The sequence below is a fragment of the Diabrotica virgifera genome, chromosome 5, assembly GCF_917563875.1.
Source record: "Diabrotica virgifera virgifera chromosome 5, PGI_DIABVI_V3a".
Taxonomy (NCBI): domain Eukaryota; kingdom Metazoa; phylum Arthropoda; class Insecta; order Coleoptera; family Chrysomelidae; genus Diabrotica; species Diabrotica virgifera.
The window spans coordinates 230,563,862-230,577,679 of NC_065447.1; the positions used below are offsets into that span (position 1 = coordinate 230,563,862).

At 35.3% G+C, this 13,818-nt stretch overlaps 1 protein-coding gene across 1 annotated transcript in view; it reads left to right on the plus strand.

Annotated features, from left to right (window-relative positions):
• Positions 1-8,165: 8,165 nt before the first annotated feature.
• LOC114327176 (chitin synthase chs-2) overlaps positions 8,166-13,818 on the plus strand; it is a 366,281-nt gene continuing 360,628 nt past the window's right edge. Inside the window, exon 1 of the mRNA XM_028275710.2 lies at positions 8,166-8,403. The gene's annotated coding sequence lies outside the window, so the exon portion shown is untranslated. The remainder of the gene's footprint in view (positions 8,404-13,818) is intronic.

Consider the following 13,818-nt stretch of genomic DNA (forward strand, 5'->3'; position numbering starts at 1 on the left):
ATGCTAATATATAACTCTATGGGCCTTATATCTAAATTTGAACCTTATATGTGTAGTATATGTGGGCCGAATTATATGCTTCTACCGTTAAATGCACAATAATTCTTATAATATTTGAACGAGTCTGTCGCACATAGGTACATGTGAAGATATGTTATGCATTTATTAAATGGTAATTGACATACCTAAAAAGTTCAAAATATTTCCTAAAAAACATTTTTACGCTCTTTTCAATGGCGGTATTAACTTTTTGAAAAACTAATATATACAGTGTGAAAGAATTAAAAAAACAGTATATTTTTACATAAGAACCGAGAAAACACAACTTTTGGTAAACCAATTTTTCCGGTTCAAGACGTCGATCATATACATCAAAAAAATATCCCATATACCAAATTTGGTTAAAATCGGACGTCTCGTTCAAAAGTTATCGTGCTATTAGTCACATATGTATAATCACCATTTTGAATGCCCGCCATTTTTGTAAAAGGCAAAATCTGAGATGGCCTTATATCTAAATTTGAATATTTATATGTGTAGTATATGTGGTCCAAATTATATACTTCTATCATTAAATGCACAATTGTTTCACATATCGGCTGAACTATAAGGTTTTTTTCATGACACTTCAACAGCCACAGTGGTGAAGTGTTTTTTCGACAGGTAATACCTATAAGAACAAATTGTAACTATTTCCTGCGTATCAAACGCAGTATAACAACTTAGTATCAAAAAACGGGTCTAGGACATTTCGCCGTCGCCGTTTCGCCGTCGCCATTTCGCCGTCGCCGTTTCGCCGTCGAACCATTTCGCCGTCGCCGTTTCGCCATCGAGCCATTTCGCCGTCGCCATTTCGTTGTTAGCATTCGTACTTATAATTTCGGGATGATCATTACTTGTATATAAGTTTTGAATGGTTTTCGAACGATTATATACTATCACTTTTGCATAATGAAGTTTTTTTTATTTTTGATAGAGTACAAACAATGGAAATTGAAATCCCTTTTCTCAATATTGTTTATTTCCGGGAATCTGATAGTCTAGCAACTTCAGCATTTTATTTACACTGACATTTAGTATAAAAAAAAGTTAGTATGTTATCACGTTCTTGCGACATTTAGTATAAAAAAAGTTAGTATGTTATCACGTTCTTGTAAACTTAACCAATGCCGGGATGGCGACGGCGAAACGGCGACGGCGAACTGGCTCGACGGCGAAACGGCGACGGCGAAATGGAGACGGCGAAACGGCGACGGCGAAACGTCCCAGTCCGTCAAAAAACGGCCTCTTTTTCAAATCAATAGAAAACAGTGAGACCTATGGTTTTCTTAGTACAAACGTCTTCGAGAGTATGGAAAAAGCTTTAAAATGAGTTATTACAAAGTTTGATATATCTACTCATTTGTTGTGAATATAATCGCGAAAAAAATGTCGAAATTGCAAAAAAATTAATTTCGCAATAACTATTGTAAAAATTAGTGTACAGCTTTGAAATTTTTCTCAAATGATTGTTCTTTGGTGCTTAATACGTGACAAAAGTTTCAAAGCGATTTATTCAATGGTTTAAGATGACAGTGTCATCCGTATATCTAAAGTTGTTAATGGGAACTCCATTTACCTTTATTCCAGCTGTTTCACCCTCAAGAGCTTTTTTCAAGAACTCTTGAAAGTAGGTATTAAAAAGAATTAGCGACACCACGCATCCCAGTTTCACCACACGCACACGTCTGATTTTAATTTCCTCTGATAGCTGATCGTTAACACGTACTTTTGCTTGTTGCTTATACAGTGCGTCCATAAAGTAACGCATAAATGAATTATTTCGTAAACCGGCGACTTTAAGGAAAAATCCCGACACAGGTCGATTTTTATTTTTAATTTCCGATTTTTTGGCATATACATAATGCTAGTGATGTCATCCATCTGGGCGTGATGACGTAATCGACGATTTTTTTAAATGAGAATAGGGGTCATGTGATAGCTCATTTGAAAGGGTATTCAATTCTCTATTCCATAATATAAACATTAACACAGGGGTTCCCAACCGGTGGTACGTGTACCACTGGTGGTACGTGGGAAGATTTCAGGTGGTACGCGTCACGTGGGTGACACAAGCGATTACGCTGGGCCTCTGTCTGCAAAAGTGCCAGAGCAGTTATTGTGCTTCCATTTTAAGCTATGAAGAGCAGTTTTTGGCCCTGGGAATTCAAAGGATAGAGTTAAAAAACCTTATCGGCAGGCCAATCGGAAATACCACGAAAGCTACTTACAGTGTGGTTTTATAGTGAAGTGTGGCACAGAAAATAGTGACAATACTATTCCTTAATGGGTTGCTTGTTTCGAAACGCTTTCGAACCAAAGTATGAAGCAATGAAGCCTTCTATGCTGATACGTCACCATCACACAAAGCAGGTGAGTCCCTTTACTACCGGCCGCTGTGGAAATGGCCCAAACCGTTAGGAGAAAAGGCAGCCAAAGAAATTTAACAAAATACCAATGTCAAACAACACCATGAAATGGCACATTACTGATATGTCTTCCAATATTGAAGAACAACTTTGTCTAAAACTTCAAGAATGCACATATTTTTTACTTCAAGTAGACGAAAGCACCGATATAACAAACATAGCTCAGCTCATATTTGTACTATTTGATTTTTATGAAGAAGTTTTTTGTTCTGCAAACCACTTGAATCAAACACTACAGAGGAGCTCAATGTCAGGTAAATTGACAGGACTAGCAGGAAAAATAAAGACAATTCCTCCTGAATGCCTAAGTACACATTGTGCGATACACCGAGAAGAATTTAGGTATGCCAAAATTTTCAAACTATTTCAGGAGGTACGCAGTTGCTAGAAGGTTGGGAACCCCTGCATTAACATAATTATTTATACAAGGTGTTTTGTACACAATTATTTAAACAGGAAAAAAATGTTTATTTCACAAATAAATGTTTGTGTTGAATTGTTTCTTGTACAATGATATTTTCCGAGTGTCGGATAGCAGGCCCGGGCCTCAACGCCTTATTCTTTGAAGGACCATAGCTTTTGTTCGTTAATCAAAATAATTTCCATATTCAATCTCGGGTCGTTATTGGTAAATCCATCCAGGATATTGGGAGGGAAATGATAGGTTTGGGTGTGGAATGAGGATAGGACAGTGGTTTCCCCTCTATTGTATTACGAGATAAACCAAGAGTCGCGTGGACAGGGGCATATTCCGAATTCTGAAGCAGATCTGTCACATATCGGGATCATAGATGAGGATCTTCTCGCTACCACTATTTGTCTGTTTTGTTCTAGTTAATTTTTTTAAAAATCACTATAGAAATTTTGAAAGGAGAATTTAAACTTTGAAAGTTTTTTTTAAAGAGCATTTTGGTATTCTTGTTTCTATGTTGTGCTGTAATACTTTAATATTCCATTTTTAAGTAGATTATTTGTCCCTTTATGCCACTGGATTGTCTTTCAAAGGATGCGTTACAATTTTCTTGTAGCTATTTCATACAATAATGACCTGGTGGCAGATGGTGATGGTCTGGGAACACGGGACGCACTGTTTGCAGTAAGTGTTCTTTCGCAGAGATGCCTAGATATGAATCAGGACGTATATGCATGTTTCATTGATTTTGAGAAGGCATTTGACAAAGTGCAGCATAATCGTCTCAAAGAAATTTTGTTAAATAAAAACGTAGACAGTAGAGACATTAGAATTATATGTAACGTCTACTGGAATCAAACAGCAAAAGTGAAAGTTGAAAATGAACTGACTGATGATATCCAGATTCGCCGTGGGGTGTGCCAAGGGTGTATTTTATCACCATTGTTATTTAATTTATATAGTGAAGCCATCTCAGAATTAGCGTTGGCCGAAGTCAATGAGGGCCTAATAATAAACGGTGAGCCACTTAATAATATAAGATATGCTGACGATACCGTACTTCTAGCGGGAACACTGGAGGAATTGCAACACCTTGCTCAACAACTCAATATACATTGCAACGATTATGGACTAAAAATAAATTTGAAGAAAACCAAGTTCATGGTATTTACAAAAGCACAAAACATCAGAGTTAAACTAGTACTGGATAATACAGAAATTGAGCAAATATCTTCGTACAAATACCTTGGAGCATGGATCACAGAAGATACTGATCAGACAAAAGAAATAAGATGCCGCATTGAAATTGCACGATCCATTTTTAACAGAATGAGGAAACTTTTCTGTAATCGCAATATCAATATAACGCTCCGGATAAGAATGCTTCGTTGTTATATTTTCTGCACCCTTTTGTATGGGGTTGAGGCATGGACACTAAAACAATCCAACATTAAAAACCTGGAAGCATTCGAAATGTGGTGTTAGAGACGTATTCTGAAAATATCATGGACAGATCGTAAAACAAACGTACAAGTGCTCGAACAACTAGGAAAACAATGCGAAGTTTTAAATTCCATAAAAATCAGGAAGTTGAAATACTTGGGGCACATCATGAGAGGTGAAAAATACGAACTATTAAGGAATATAATGCAGGGCAAAATCAAAGGCAGAAGAAGCGTAGGAAGACGTAAAATCTCGTGGCTACGCAATCTCCGTGAACGGTTTGGATGCAGCTCAATTGAACTATTCCGGCGCGTAACCAACAACATTATAATTGCCAGAATGATTTCCAATCTCCGATAGGAGCGGAACTTTAAGAAGAAGAAGGCAGATGACTATTATCACGATTTTAAGTCTGCTGAATTTCGTATGATAAACAAATGTAGATTGAGACATTTTATTTAAATAAAATGTTGTTGATTATGTTGAAAATGTTGTTGAAATGAGAGACAGAGGACTAATAATAAATGCTAGGAAAACACAAGTAATGAGTATACCGCATCAACGATATTACCAAATCAGAATAGACGATGAAACAATTGAACAAGTGTCATGGTTCAAATACAGTAAAACGCCGATATAACGGACTAATTGGGGGGACAGGGTGTCCGTTAAAGCCGAAAGTCCGTTATATAAAAATAGGTTTAAAATACCTAAATAAAAAAACTTTTTTTAAAATATGTACATTGTATTTAGATATAAATAAAAAATACAAAACATAAAATTATTCCCTGATCCATGGGTTGAATAAGCGATGTAATTTTTGGCAAAAACATACAACTAAAGTTTGTAGGTAGGTGTAGCGTTTGGGGTCCACGGGGACCCCGTTGGTATTCAATATATCTTGGGGATGTGATCGTTTAAGCAGGTATAATATTTACAGAACGTTTTTAATTTTTTTTCATTTGACCGGATTTTTTGTCCGTTATATCCGAAATCAGTTAAATAGAGGTCCGTTATATCGAGGCCTTACTGTACTTAGGAGGGTTCATTAACGAAAATGGAAATATTAAAACAGAAGTAGACAGCATAATAAGAAACATCGAAAGACTTTTTCATGCTTTAGGGAAGGCTCTGCTCAATAAAAAGGAAATCACCACACAGACGAAGTTGAAGGTCTTTAATTCCATCTACGTGCCGACACTAACCTATAGCAGCGAATCATGGATAATAAACCAACGGAATGCTTCGAGAATACAGGCTGTAGAGATGAAATACCTGAGGAGAGTACTTGGAGTCTCTAGAAGGTATCGTATCAGAAACAGGGAAATCAGAGAGCGTTTGCAAACAAAAGCAGTTCTGGATAGAGTTGAAGAAAATCAGCTGCGATGGTTTGGCCACCTGAATCGAATGCCAAATGAAAGACTTCCCAAAATAGTCTGGGAGTGTAAGGCGCAAGGTAAAAGAAAAAGAGGCATACCTCAGCTAACATGGAACAACACCATAGAGAAAGCTTTAACCAAAAGAAATATAGACTTCAGGCAGGCAAAAACTTTGACAAACAACAGAAGAGAATGGAGAAGAACTTATACTGCAGCTCCACGATAAAAGAGTCATAATTTATTTTTAGATTTTAATTAGGCTATATCTACCTAAGTTTATAAGTTTATATTTATTTCTGAAATGTAAAATTTGATTTTCGACACTGGCGTCAGCCGGTAATAAAAGAAATAAAGATTATGTAGGTATGTATGATGTATGTAAAATCTTGTTGATTGTTCTTCCTCAGTTTTATTTATTCGGGTTTAAAAATTAATCTTCGAATTATGTGAAACACATAAATTAATCTTCTACTTTGGAAGATAATATTAAGACTAATTTTATGGGAAATCATTAAATTTCTCATTAGGTGTACTAGTAACGAGGCTGGCAATGAGGGTGTGAATCACTAATTATTTCCCAAATGTTTTTGCACAACGAAACCTCATATCAATCCTGCTAAAAACTTCTTCCGCCAACACTTAGCTTAAGACATTCTCTTCGCGCTCGCGCATTACTCAAAAGAGAATGGTAGATACTTCTTGTATTCTTGGTTTGTCAGTTCTTGACGGACTGTGGTGAAGTAACCGCTACTTAAGAAACCGTACGACACACCAAAACCCGCGATGATTCAAAAGTAAACGAAAGACGATTTTCGAAAATGAGACACAAAAAATCCATGGCATTTGAAATGTGCGTCTACCGTAGAATGTTGCACATGTTATACCATGGACCGCATGTTGCACATATAATTCAATATTAGTGTAATTTAACATAAAAGTTAGACTAATCACAACTATCAACCAAAATATACTGAGATATTTTGGACATATAATTAGAAGAAGAGAAGGCATGGAAGGAAATGATAGTTGAAGGCAACTTAGCTAGCAAAAGTTCCAGAGGAAGCTCTTTAGTACGATGTTCGGACCAAATAAAGGACATGACTGGTAATTCATTCGCCGAAGCAAAACAACACGCATAGGAGAGAGATAATTAGACAAAAATGATCAAACAAATTAGTGATATGCCTAGGCATATCACTTAAGGACAGGAAAACAAACACATGGATAAGACAGAAAACCGAAGTCACCCATATGGTACAAAAATCATTAAAATTGAAATGAGAATACGCTGGACATGCAGTTAGGAGCGATCTAAACAAATGGCACAGAACAATTCTAACCTAAAGACCATACCAATAAAAAAGACCCAGAGGTAGACCTCCTGGATAGATGATCTGAAACGAACTGCCGGGAAAAATTGGCTACAAGTAGCGTACAACAAAAAACAATGGAAAGGAAGACTTGAAGAGGCTTATGTTCAGATGTGAACGTGAATGGCTAGATGAAGAAGAAGGTCAAACGAATTACATGACGACACTATATTCTTATAAAGAAGAAACAATAGGGGAGGAGGATGTAAAATAGTCCAAACCATTTTGCGGTAGGAGTGTAAAAAGACCTTACAAGTTTAGGGATTATGTTTATAAAAATGGATAAAGGGGAAGATGTCAGAAAAAAGCATGTGCAGTGACCTTTGATAAGAAGGTTGAGAACAGTGTACCTGTCAGTGTCAACGAACACATCCGCCTTTCTGAGGAGCGCCACTTGACATGGGACGAGCAACAATGTAACCGAACATTTGGAATATATCACATTTGTTATATGATTAATAGATAAATAATAAATAAAGTAATGAGTAATGAAGCTATCTATATTTATTTGTTAGCTCGAGGTTCTGAATTTTATGTGTCTATATATATTATACTCCGATTCACTTTTTCGGGGTTTCATCACCTTCATTGTCTCTACAACCCATGAAGGATCTTAGCCTATTCCAGAATCAGCTTCCATTCCTCCCTATCCTTCGCCTTGGTTTTCGGGGATTTACCCTGAACTTTTCAACTTTCGGGGTGTAAAGTTGAACGTACATAGTATTGACGAGAGGCATCCCCATTGTCCTACATTTTTATTTCCATGTTTTAAAGCACTTTCCGAGGTAAATTTTAACTAAAGTGGATGACGGGCAACATCCTTGCTTTAATCCCTTTGATATTTCAAATCCTGTTGTTACACAATATCAATCCTTTGATATTACAAATCATTAAATTTTTTATTAGGTGTAACACTAGTAACGATTCTGGAAATGAGGGTGTGAATCACTAATTATTTCCCAAATGTTTTTGCACAACGAAACCTCATATCAATCCTGCTAAAAACTTCTTCCGCCAACACTTAGCTTAAGACATTCTCTTCGCGCTCGCGCACTACTCAAAAGAGAATGGTAGATACTTCTTGTATTCTTGGTTTGTCAGTTCTTGACGGACTGTGGTGAAGTAACCGCTGCTTAAGAAACCGTACGACACACCAAAAACCCGCGATGATTCAAAAGTAAACGAAAGACGATTTTCGAAAATGAGACACAAAAAATTCGTGGGAGGATTGTGTGGTATTTAGTAGTTTATTATTTTAAATAGTGTAGTTGTTATTTGCGAAATTGTTTAGAATTATTGCACTTTGGAGAAAGGAGGATACTCTTTGCATAGTGAGTAGACTATTGTTTATGTATTAATTATTATTCTTGAGAGGTAGAAATTACAGTTAGCGTACTGTAGGAAAACTGTGTAACCTCATATTTTATAGTTGGTAGGTTGGTTTTAGGTTGCGATTTTTGTGAAATTGTTGTGACATATAAATTTGGATTCGTTACCTACCACCTTCGATGACCTATTTAGTAAAAAAATATTATGAACACATTTTTTAAGCGAAATAAAAACTTATGCTTTAGATGTTACAAATAAATTATTTAGATTTTTGGTAATATGTAAACGAACTGCCTAAAGTTATTATTATCACACGTAGGTGCTTTTATACCGTAATTTTTAGGGTTACAAATTCAAAAATCTTTAAATATTGTAGGTTTTACACGTTAATTACATATATGTATAAATTGCCATTATTTCTTTCTCTCCATACGATTGTCGCCCTATTCTATTTATCTTTATCTATAATCACATATGCCAAATAATTATTAATCGCACTATAATCGCTCTATTTTTTTATTCATTTTCGCTTCTCTCTTTTGTAATTGTTCTTGTAGGTTTTCTTTGCAAATGATCTCCAATTATCTTTTACTGACCTTCTAATAACATACTATATCGTGGATTTACATCTAAATATTTTGAGATAACAAGAATTTTAAGTTTTCTGTATACAATTTTCTGCTTGTCTTATTGTTTTATGAATACTATTGGTAATGTTTATCTGTATATAACTTGTTGCTCCTAAACGTATCAACATATTGGATCAATTTTACATACTTATTATGGACATCAATTACTAATTTACACAATTTAGTTGTAATAACACTTTTCTTTTTGTTCGGTTTTTATTGTAAGGTATTATAGACCTGGATCCCGCGTACCAAAAAAAAAGTTGATTAATAGCAAGCTGAACATTGTTTAATAGCTTAACGGTGTCTAGTAGGACAAACTTTCATAAATGGAAACACTGGAAAAGGGGAAGTTTTAATTGTGGAACAGGTTAAAAATTTGGAACATCAGACTACGAAAACATTTTATGTATTTTGTCGGGCAGAACTTCCAATTGATTTGTTACCATTTCATTAAACTCTCATGCAAAAATCAGACTGGTGTTTATCACCAACTGCGCATTTTATTGAGTGGAACACGAAGAACATGTTAAATGATAGGAATCGTGTTGGTTAGTAATAGCAGTCTGATTTTTGTAAGAGAGTTTAATGAAAGGGTAACAAATCAATTGGATGTTCTGTCCGACAAAATACATGGGACGTTTTCGTAATCTGACGTTCCAAATTTTTAAACTGTTCCACAATTAAAACTTCCACTGTTTCAGTGTTCCCGTAGTCCGACTAGACACCGTTAAGCTATTACCAAATTTTCAGCTTGCTATTAATCAATTTTTTTTTGGTACGCGGGATCCAGGCCTATTAGGTGATATACTGTATGCTCTCTACTGTTATTCATTCATTATCGACATACTCTCCTTCTTTTGTACCTATATAAGGACTGAGACAAAAGGTGTTTTACCATATTTATGGAAAACTTTTTTATTAGTAACTTGGAAAGAGTTATTTTTCATAAAAGTTCTGCAGGGTCCAAAGCCAAAATAAAACTGTTAGGTGCAGTGGCGGATACTCAGGAGGGAAAAGGGGGAAATTCCTCCCCCTCCCCTTCAACAAGATCCAAAATTAAAAAGAGTTATTTCAATTTGAAGTTTTTTATTTCCGGAGAAACAGGGAGCCCTCAAGTTGCACCTCACTGCCTGCCTATTCATGGCCAAATTCCAACGAAAAGTCTCAATACTCAGTTAGGAGTAAAATTAATACAAAATAATTCGCTCTAAAACGAAATCAAGAGACATCTTATATTTCAGTTCGTTCAGAGAGCGTTATAAATGCCCTTACGTACCACTAAGTTGTCGTACACCTTCCGATGACCTCTAAGGAGAGTGAAACGTACCTACGTAAGGGCGTTTATGACACTCTCTAAACGAACTGAAATATAAGACGTCTCTTGATTTAGTTCTACAACGAATTATTTAACAAAAATGTTGAAACATAAAAATATATTAGCTGACATGAAACTTAAACCACAGATAGAAAAATTCAATCGAATGAAGCTGCTAGTGAGGAAAATTAAGGAAACTTATTGCATACTAGTTATTATTTATGTCTTACATGTAGTTTGAGTTTGTTTTTATGTCTTTTGGTTGGTGTTTCATTGGAAGTTCCCCCTCCAAGAAATTTTTTAGATACATCACTGGTTAGGTACCAACATTTTTGAGCCCTAAACGAGATTGATTAATTTTGTTTGAATATGAAAATAGTTAGCATCTCTCTCTAGTTTCATCCTTTCTTGTGGAGTATTGGGCGCTTATGCGTTTCTTGACCAAAAGTGTAAGATTGCTAACTTTCAGAATCAGCGCATCTCTGGATAAACTGTGTACTAGTTCCTTTCAATCTCTTACATTTCTTGCTCTGTTTCTGACTTCATCCCATCTTAGTCAGATTTTTTCGTATTCTCTAGTTGTAGACGTTGTAGTTCTGTTCCAGTTGTTGTCTGGTCTTTCCTCTTTGGTTGGTATTCATGTGCTCGTCTCGCTATGTTGCTTTGATCTTCTCTCAAAGAATGGCCAATCCATTTTCATTTTTTCCTTGACTCTAGTACAGGGGTGGGCAAAAGCCGGCCCGCGGGCCGGATCCGGCCCTTTTGCTTACTTTATCCGGCCCATTGAGAAATCTCGCAAGCGATTTTTTTAAGAGCGTAATGCATTAATTTTTTTCGAATCCTGAGAAAACTAATTAGTATTTTTGAAAAATTTAAACGCAGAATGAAAGATTGCGTTCTTACCGAGGGCAGAAAGTCCTATAAGTTCTAAAAACTTCTATAATGTTTATCACAGAGGCAAAAAAAAGGAGAAAATTTAGTGTGATTTTTTAATTTCAAATTATGTCTTTCTCCTTTTAATGATGGTCAAAAGTTCTCTGTTTCTTTTCCATTCTGTGCAACACCATTTCGTCCGTAATATGATCGGTCCATGGTATTTTCATAATTTTCCCCTAAAAAGCTACATCTCAAAAGCTTGCAGCTTTTTCATTAAGACAGCATTAACAATCCAATAAAGAAGAAGAGAGTGGATCCCGGTTTTTTATAGCGTTCTCCGTCTTCCGGTTGCCAGTTTTCAGCTTCGTCCGTCGTTGCATTCGTCAGGGTGAAGGTTCCTTTCCGACATTGCCTTCTGAATGCCGCCTAGCCAGGATTGTTTCGGCGTTCCTCTCTTCCTTCTTTCCCTTTGGTGTTCATTTTAGAATTTGTTTTGGCAGCCTGTCCTCGTCCATTGACGTCGTACATGACCATACCAGACCAGATCAGTTGTCTCCTTTAAATTTCGTCTATGATTTTACCATCCGATATTAGATTTGCAGATTGAATCTTTAGTTACTCAGAAATTTCCTCATCTTCAAAAAGGCTGCTCTTGATTAATCTATTCTTGATCGAATTTCTGAAGTTCATTTTTTATCTGGATCCTTGTTATGGCTTAATAAAGTGCGCTGGAATAAGTGTTACCCCTCATTATTAAACTATTTATTTTTAGCACATAAGCAAAACTCTCGGACAGGTTGATTATTAAAACAGTGATAGTATATTCTGGCATCAATATTTCGAACTTTACGTGATCCCTCTTCAGGTGACAGTCATAACTTTGATTTTTTTAAATGGGAAAGTACATCATGTAACACCTCATTTAAAAGCTTTCGAGATACTGATTACAAAAATGTATAATACTTAAACCCTTTTTGAGAGCGTAGTCGCAAAATTTCAGATCGAATTATTTTTAAATGCATTCATTTTTTGCGGATCCTGAAAAAAATATTAAGTATTTTTGAAAAATTTAAACGCAATATGAAAGATTACGGTTTTACCGAGGGTTTTAAGTCCCTGGGAACTTCTTTAATGATGATTTTAATAAGTTACAGGGGTGAAAAAATTGACAATTAAGAGTGATTTTTAACTTAAAATATATAATTCAAAAGAAACTTTTTGTTTATTTAAAGAGACTTTCAGCCCTCGGTAATAATGTAATCTTTCATTCTCCGTTTAAATCTATCAAAAATACTTATTAGTTTTCTCAAAATCCGCAAAAAATGAATGCATTAAAAAATAATTCGATCGAAATTTTACGCTTACGCTCTTAAGAAAGATTTAAGTATTATACATTGTTGTAATCAGTATCTCAAAAGCTTTTAAATGAGGTGTCACATGATGTACTTTCCCATTTAAAAAAATCAAAGTTATGCCTGTCACCTGAAGAGGGTTCACGTAAAGTTTACTGGGAACAAATTGTTCGCATGTACACACCAGAAAGACAATTTATTATTATTAACAGTCAAATGTCTTTCCCCAAATGCTCTAAAATGATACTTAAGTATCTTTGTCAAAAAAATTTCTTGGGCAGAGAAAAACCTCCACCAAAAACATTAGCGTACATACTGAGTATAGTCTTCCGGCCCGGGAGACATTTTGAAAATTTCATTTTGACCCGCGCTTAAAAGTATTTGCCCACCCCTGACTCTAGTAGATATATTAGTTTGCTTTGTTCTTTGCCATAATTTTGTCTTAGTTATTGGGCCAGTATAATCAGGATTTTTCTTAAATATTTGTTTATAAAAGTTTGCAGCTTTTTAGTTGTAGTTTCGTCCTGTTTCTATGTTTTTGCTCCGTAAAATAGTAGATATACTTTTGAGGCAACTATTAAATCATCGTGATAATTTGATATTTGACCTATTGTTGACTTTTGGGCTGAGAATCCAGTTTGATTTGATTTTTCCTTTATATTTTTTTCATAGGAGCTTATGCGAAACCACTGTTATATTACTAGATAACTAAATTAAAATGATTCTCACTAGGTGACATTTGTGCCTGGATCTCCTCAGATGCCGAGGAGGAATCCTATCCACTACAATACCATGGTTTTTAAATAATATCGAAAAACAGTGTATGACGAGAGCATTGTTAGGTGACACCTACCATCCACTCCTGCTTTTTTCTTTTTACTCGTCACCCTCTATCTCTCTCTCTCTCTCTCTCTCTCTCTCTCTCTCTCTCTCTCTTTCTCTCTACATTTTTAAAATACTTTGTGCCAAAATTATTAAACAACAAAAACAATTTATTCGAAAGAACCTTTTCTAAACCTATGACCGAATTAAATTTCATTAATAAGACGTTTACTACATTGGATTATAACGACTGATCAATTATGACAATAATGATGATAAGTAAGTAATAGCAGCGAAACTATTCAGGGAAAAATTAAATTATAATCTATTATTGCAATTGCACTTGTCATCAACCATGTGAAGGTTTCTCAGATTAAATAATCTTCGGTTCAGGCCTGATTTAATCTACAGTCTCTTTAT